General features: G+C 33.5%; 1 long non-coding RNA gene across 1 annotated transcript in view; it reads left to right on the top strand.

Annotated features, from left to right (window-relative positions):
• The first annotated feature begins 1,233 nt into the window (after positions 1-1,233).
• Positions 1,234-7,918, top strand: part of LOC105118136 (uncharacterized) — a 16,043-nt gene continuing 9,358 nt past the window's right edge. The window contains exon 1 of the long non-coding RNA XR_840899.1: positions 1,234-1,311. This is a non-coding gene — a long non-coding RNA (uncharacterized LOC105118136). The remainder of the gene's footprint in view (positions 1,312-7,918) is intronic.

Raw genomic sequence — 7,918 nt, forward strand, 5'->3', positions numbered from 1 at the left:
CCTATCCTTGCACCTCTTAGTCAATATCGCACTATACTCGGCATCAAAAGAACCATCTTCAAAGGAACTAATCCTAAAAAGCTTCCTCCAAAGCCACTTAATGCTCAATAAAAAAAGATGTTAACATCTTGTAAGCAAAAATTACAACCCCTGGATACAATGTCTCGGCCAAACAAACTTCATCCCCTCCAAAAAAATCTCACTCCCATTTTTCCTCCAATAATTAGACTTCCCAGCGATAGACCCACCAGCCCAGCCACTATTATCTAACCAATCATGACTACACATCCGTCCATTATCACTCCACGCCTTGCTATTCCGTAACTTCCCACCTTTCCCCGCCAAATTCTTAATAATACCAGAATCCAAAATCCCCAACCCAGACGGTACAGGAAAATCCGAAACTAGCCGTTTCGAAATATGGCATAATAAGAACATATAAATTACTTGCACCAAGATTCTAATCCTTATATGGAGTCCAACAATTCTTACACTTTTTAGTAGCAGTTTTCTTAAGCTTCTACAGTTCAATAGCTTCAAACCTTTTCTTCTCCCTCAATCGAGCATTTCTACGCACCCGCCAAGTAGACAGTTATGGCATCAGAACCTGTTACCAAAATAAAGTAACCGAAAGCACTAAAACATATGCTCGTCACGACGATGTAATCTCAAAATGAACTTTCGCGGCCATAGCTAATAAAGTGCCTCCAATACTGTTAAAGAAATTAGAGATGTTTAAAAAAATTGAACTGAGAACAGATAAAAAAATTAATTAAAAAATTTAACCATAATAAAAAATCAATTAAATTGATTTTTAAAATAATAAAATCTTGTTATTTCAATTTAAATTTAATTATAAAACTGAAACCAATAAACCAAATCAAATCAACTATAAAATAAAAAAGCTATAACTACTGTAAACTAACCTAACTTTAATAACATAACACAAAAAATCGATGCCTAGTCTATAAATTATTTTTCACCTTCTTCCTTTCCCTTTTAATTTTCATCCATTACCACTGCATCCATCTCTCTTTTAGCCGAACAAAAACCCATAACTCCATCTCCTTGACTTATCCCTTTATTTTTGTGCCAATTGTTGCAATCCTTCTCTTCTATACTTTTTTTTTATTTACGTGGGGTGTCTAGGCCAGCTTGCGCGCACCACGACTAATCCCCATGGCCCACTGAATACCCTGCAAACCCAGTAGGCATGTAAGGCACCGCGGGGGTGACAGGCGTGCACGCTAGGGCTCGAACCCAGGTGCAGTGGAAGGAGACAAGCCCCTTCCATCGCTAGGCCAAGCACTGGTTTGCCCTTCTCCTCTATACTTGCAACAGAAGGAAATGGCTCTTCCATTAGAGAAAAGATGGAAAGGTAAAGTTTATCCCTATGTTAATTATGTCCTTCGTGTGCTTCTAATATCTATTTCAAACTTTCATGCTTTTTTGGGCTTCCTATCACCACTTCCTTGCTCTTACCTCTGCGTTTTATTTCTTTATCCTCTTCCAGCTAGGGTTTTTGTATTTTTCTTTAGGTTTGCCCCCTTCTCTTCCACTCTCTCTCATTTTTCTTGTTTCAATCATGCCTTTTGTCTTATTTGATTTTTTCTGACACCTTATTACTAGTACTATTAATGTTCTATTGATTTGTGTTGATATTGAATTCTTGATTGCTTTATTTAGCATTGTTAATTTTAGTACGTGGTCTTGATTGCCAGTGCCTTTTATTTGCCTTTAAGTTTCATATATGAAGATCTATTAGCTTATAATTCATCTATATGATTTAAGCATTTTGTTACTGTTTTATGGATAGACTTGAGTACAAGTTAATGAATTCATTTATTTTGTGGATTTTATTATCCTAAATACATAAATTGTTGAAGCATATAATTTAATTCTCGCTATTTTAGGACATCCATTTCTTGCAACTTCTAACACATTGATTAATTATAGGAATGGACTGATGAAGTTATCATTTGAAAACATAACATTGGAGATGAATATTTTCAACATTTGTAGGCAACCTGGAGATAATAATGATTTACAAGAAGTGGACTTTATTGAAAAATTAGTTTATGATCTATTTAAAACTATTTTCAGTGAAATTGAGTTTAATGAATCTGAGAATTTGCAAATGGTTTATTTTTAGGAAGAATCAAAGACAAGTAATTCGAGACCACAATTTGAATAGTTGCCACCATGATCAATTGAGTCTATACCTTCATGTGTTCAACCACCAAAACATGATTTGAAGTCATTGTTATTCAATCTTAAATACTTATTTTTTGGAGAAAATAAAACTTTTCCGGTGATAATTTCTTCCAAACTTAATGCACAGAAATGCATTAAGATGGACCATAACTGACATAAAAGGAATTAATCCTTTTATTTGCACACATAAAATTTATTTAAAGGAAAATGCTAAACCCTCTAAAGAAATGCAACGAAGGCTTAATCCTAATATGAAAGAAGTAGTGAGGAATGAAGTCATTAAACTTCTAAATAATGGAATCATTTATCATATTTCTGATAGCAAATGGGTAAGTCCTACCCAAGTTGTATCCAAGAAGTTTGGAGTCACTATGATAACAAATGAGAAAAAAGAGTTAATTCCAACTATGACTGTTACTGGTTGGCGCATGTGCATTGACTATAGAAAACTTAATTCAATGACTAGAAAAGATCATTTCCCCTTACCTTTCATAGATCAAATCCTAGAAAGAGTTGCAGGTCATGAATTTTATTGTTTCCTAGATGGCTATTCGGGTTATAATCAAATTGAAATTGCATTGAAAGATCAAGAGAAAACTACTTTTACATGTCCATTTAGTACTTTTGCATATCAAAGGATGCCTTTTGGATTATGTAATGTGTTGTGATGTCGTGGTCACACAAATTAATTACCCTAACTTAAAACACAACACACAAGATAGTATAGAGCAAGCAAGGGGTCGATCCTACAAGGAAGATTTAGTTTAGATTTTTATGTTATACATTATGCAATTAGGGGGTTTTGATTTGTAATGATTTAAACTATGGAAGAAATTAAACTAGCAAACAAAATCAATTGAAATTGAAATTTATCAAGAAAACAAACCTTGAAACAAAACTACAATTTATATTCTGAATTTTTATCTTTTCTTAATGTTGGTTAATTAATGGATCCGCCGTATAACTAGCCCTAACCAACAAACAATCACAATGTCCGCATTAATGATTTAGTTCAATGGCAGCCCTAAGAAGTAGATATTTGAAATCCGAAGGTTTGTTGTGTCGTTGCAACCAAAAAGATAGCTTAGCCTTGCATAACTATTGAACAACTACTCTTAAAGAATGAAGAGAGCATGATTTTTGGGTTTGTAGAGGAGAGAATTTGTGTTTCTTAACTTCTAGCTGCTGCCCCCTTCTCTCCTCTCTCTCTTTCTTTTTATATGCTAAGAAACCCTAGTTCCTAATTTACAAAGTAGTCCTCTCTTAAGTTGATAATTGACATTTAAGTACTTCAATAACTATTTTCCCTAAAAAAGAGAAATAGCCTTGCATGAAATCTTCAAGCTCTGACTTAGAGGAGCTAAATTGCTAATATAAAAACTTGGATGATAGTTTAAAAGCTTCGAAACATAATTTGGACTCATTTCTTCACGAAACCTGATTATTGGCAAAATTCAGTTATCATTTTTGAAAAATCATATCTCCCTCATCTGACATCATTTTTGGCTGAAATTTGGAGAGTTTACAGACATTTGAGTCAGGAATCCAAAAAAATTAAGTTTTCATAAATTGGACTTCTATAGATCCAGATATTGAATTTTGAATAGACAAAGGTCAACAGTGGCATAATGTGAGATTTGACTTTGAAGGATGTGATTTCCATGATCTTTCTCTTTTTATTTTTCTTGCATTACATTTCCAGAAAGGTATAGATGTTAGCTTTTTAATTCCACTAGAATCACTTCATTTCGATCTCTAGAACTCACGCTCTGCACAAAACATGAATTGAACATCAAATTTGCCAATTATCTCCAATTTACTCCTTTTTGCATTTTTCATCCAAAAGTGCCTTCAAAACATAAAACAAAGAATATCAAGGCATTTTACATATAAAACATGGACAAAACGTCAGGTAAATATGGGTGAAACTATCGAATAATATGGTTACATCATAATGCATCAGCCATGTTTCAAAGTTGCATGTTTAGCATATTCAATGATATGGTTGAACATTTTCTTGAAATTTTTATGGATAATTTTTCTGTTTTCGGCGATTCATTTGATGATTATTTGACTAACTTAGAAATGATTTTGAGCAGGTGTGAAGAGAAGAATCTTGTGCTGAATTGGGGAAAATGTCATTTTATGGTAACAAACGGCATTATACTGAGTCATATTATTTCATCAAAAGGAATTGAGGTTGACAAATCTAAAATCAAGTTAATTACCAACTTGCCAACACCAAAATCAGTTAAAGATGTTAGATCATTCTTAGGACATGCTGGTTTTTATAGAAGGTTCATCAAAGATTTTAGTGTTATATCTAAGCCATTGTGTAACCTTCTAACAAAGGAAAATGTTTTTGAATGGACTGAACAATGTGAAAAAGCCTTTGTTAAATCAAAACGAGACATTGTCCTCAATATTCTAAGGTAGAAAGATAAAGTATAGAAGATATCACCTGAGATAACAAACACTGATAAACCTAAAACACACTTAAATAAAAATAAGAAATAACAAAACTATTGTGATGTCGTGGTCGCACAAATTAATTACCCTAGCTTAAAACACAACACACAAGATAGTATAGAGCAAGCAAGGGGTCGATCCCACAAGGAAGATTTAGTTCAGATTTTTATGCTATACGTTATGCAATTGGGGCATTTTGATTTGTGATGATCGAAACTATGGAAGAAATTAAACTAGCAAACAAAATCAATTGAAATCAAAATTTATCAAGAAAACAAACCTTGGTTGCAAGCACACATCCACCAACGGAAATAAGAACCAATCCTTGAAACAAAACTACAATTTATATTCTGAATTTTTATCTTTTCTTAATGTTGGTTAATTAATGGATCCGCCGTATAACCCTAACCAACAAACAATCACAATGTCCACATTAATGATTTAGTTCAATGGCAGCTCTAATAACTAAATATTTGAGTGTTCTCCCTAAGTTTAATAATGTAGTTCCGCCACAATTATCAAGCTTAGTTGCTTTACAAGTTCATACATCACAACTCCGATTTTGATATCAAACTTAGCAATAAATTGTTCACAATAATAACTTAGAGTTCCGCTTTAGCAATTATCAACAACAATCATAGAAAATATGCATAGGAAAACAATCATACTCATTCATAATATAAACTAAAAATAAAAGGAAGAATAAATCTCACGGTTCTTGAAATCCAAAGGTTTGTTGTGTCCTTGCAACCAAGAAAAGAGTTTAGCCTTGCATAACTATTAGACAACTACTTTTAAAGAATTAAGAGAGCATGATTTTTTTAGGGTTTGTAGAGGAGAGAATTTGTGTTTCTTAACTTCTGGCTGCTGATCCCTTCTCTCCCCTCTCTCTTTCTTTTTATATGCTAAGAAACCCTAGTTCCTAATTTACAAAGTAGTCCTGCCTTAAGTTGACAATTGACATTTAAGTACTTCAATAACTATTTTCCCTAAAAAAGAGAAATAGCCTTGCATGAAATCTTCAAGCTCGAACTTAGAGGAGCTAAATTACTGATATAAAAACTTGGATGACAGTTTAGAAGCTTCAAAACGTAATTTGGACTCATTTCTTCACGAAACCTGATTGTTGGCAGAATTCAGTTATCATCTTTGAAAAATTATATCTCCCTCATCTGACATATTTTTTGGTTGAAATTTCGATGTTTATAGACCTTTGACTCAGGAATCCAAAAAAATTGAGTTTACATAAATTGGACTTCTATAGCTCTAGATATTGAATTTTGAATAGACAAAGGTCAACAGTGGCATAATGCGAGATTTGACTTTGAAGGATGTGATTTCCATGATTTTTCTCTTTTTATTTTTCTTGCATTACATTTCTAGAAAGGTATGGATGTTAACTTTTTAGCGCCACTAGAATCACTTCATTTCGATCTCTAGAACTCACGTTCTGCACAAAACATCGATTGAACACCAAATCTGCCAATTATCTCCAATCTACTCTTTTTTGCATTTTTCATCCAAAAGTGCCTTTAAAACATAAAACAAAGAATATCAAGGCATTTTACATATAAAACATGGACAAAACATTAGGTAAATATGGGTGAAACTATTGAATAATATGGTTACATCAAAAACATAATACTAAAACAAAAGGACACAAAAATTCACAAATGAAGACTCAAATCTAATCTAAGCTTTTTACGGCTTTCCTTAGTTGACCAATTTATATGACTCATGGAGGGATAAATTACAGGAATGAAAGATTGTAGTTGGTCAATCAACTGTTCAACAGTAGTAGTAGAGATTATGATTTGTCGTGCAGAAGATGTTAGAAATTCCTGTTCCATAACATGATCAAAAAAAGACAACAACTTATCATAATAACCATTAACATTTAACAAACCTATAGGTTTATGTTGAATATGCAATTGGACCCAAGAGGAAATATGAAAGATCTCTTCCAATGTGCCTAAACCACCTAGTAAAGCAATGAAAGCATCAGCATGGTTAAACATTACATTCATTCGAGCCGACATTGTGGAGACCTGTAGTTCCTCTCTAATTGTTTTTCCAATGATGTCCCCTTGTGCTAAAGTTTCGGGGATAACCCCTAAAACTTGACTACCTCCTAAAAATGCAGCTATTGACACACCTCCTATTAACCCAAAACTGCCTCCCCCATACACTAAATGAATCTTTCTCTCTGCTAGCTCTTGACCAAGATGATTTGCTGATTCTAAAAACTCCTTTTCTTTCTCAGGACTAGATCCACCGAAAACATAAATATTTCTTATTTGATGACTTGAGGAACTTGTCATTTCTAAACACTTCTATATTTGATGAATGTATGGGTTAAGTGGAAATGAAGGGAAGGAAGAGAGGATTTTATAGATGAGAAATTAAAAGGGCAATCATACCACCTATATGTAGGTCAGTTGGAGTCTCACTCACTATCTCTCTCTCTTTTTATTTATTTCTTTATTTATTTTTGAAAAAGTATGTTATGTACAGTTAGTTGTGATTGTGGCTCACATCTGCCCTTGGTTTTACGTCCAAAAATGACTTAAATGCCCTCTATGGGTCGGGGATAGGCTTCCCATCCAGTTTTCTTAAAAACTGGCAAACAAGGTCTTTTTTAGTCAGATTCCCAAGACTAAGTCGATCATGTTCTTTATGAAATAGTGGCCATAAATTATGAATTGCACGATGCTTATCTCGACTACGATGAGACTTAAGAGCTAATAGAAGATTATCTAAAGACTCTCTGTGTTGTCACTTTTGATAAAAGATCTGCATCAACATTTTCGGTGCCTTTTTTATCCTTGATTTCTTCCTGATTGGTCATGGCATGAGGAGATGGAAGTGCTGGTGGGGAATCAGTCTTTTCTTTGTAATGTTCATATTCAACCCCTTCCTTATCCTTGGAGATTGACTCATCATCTTTCTCACAAGGTTCAAGAATTGTTTTGTGAATAACCTTACCACTACGAAGAGTGATGACTGATTTGACTTGATCCATGTGTTGACTTCCAAAACTACTTGCATTTGCATTGTATTGCCCCTTAGGATTGTGCTGTTGTTGAGATGAAAACTTACCTCTCTTGAAAACTAAGAGCAGATGTGAATTTTGCAAGAGTATCTTTAAAATTTGTTATGCTTTGAGCAAGTACAGTGTTTATTATCTCTTGCTTTTCAATGAATGCATGCAAAGTTTCCTCAAAATTTCTTCTAA

Source organism: Populus euphratica, unplaced genomic scaffold (assembly GCF_000495115.2).
Source record: "Populus euphratica unplaced genomic scaffold, PopEup_1.0 scaffold1752.1, whole genome shotgun sequence".
Classification (NCBI taxonomy): domain Eukaryota; kingdom Viridiplantae; phylum Streptophyta; class Magnoliopsida; order Malpighiales; family Salicaceae; genus Populus; species Populus euphratica.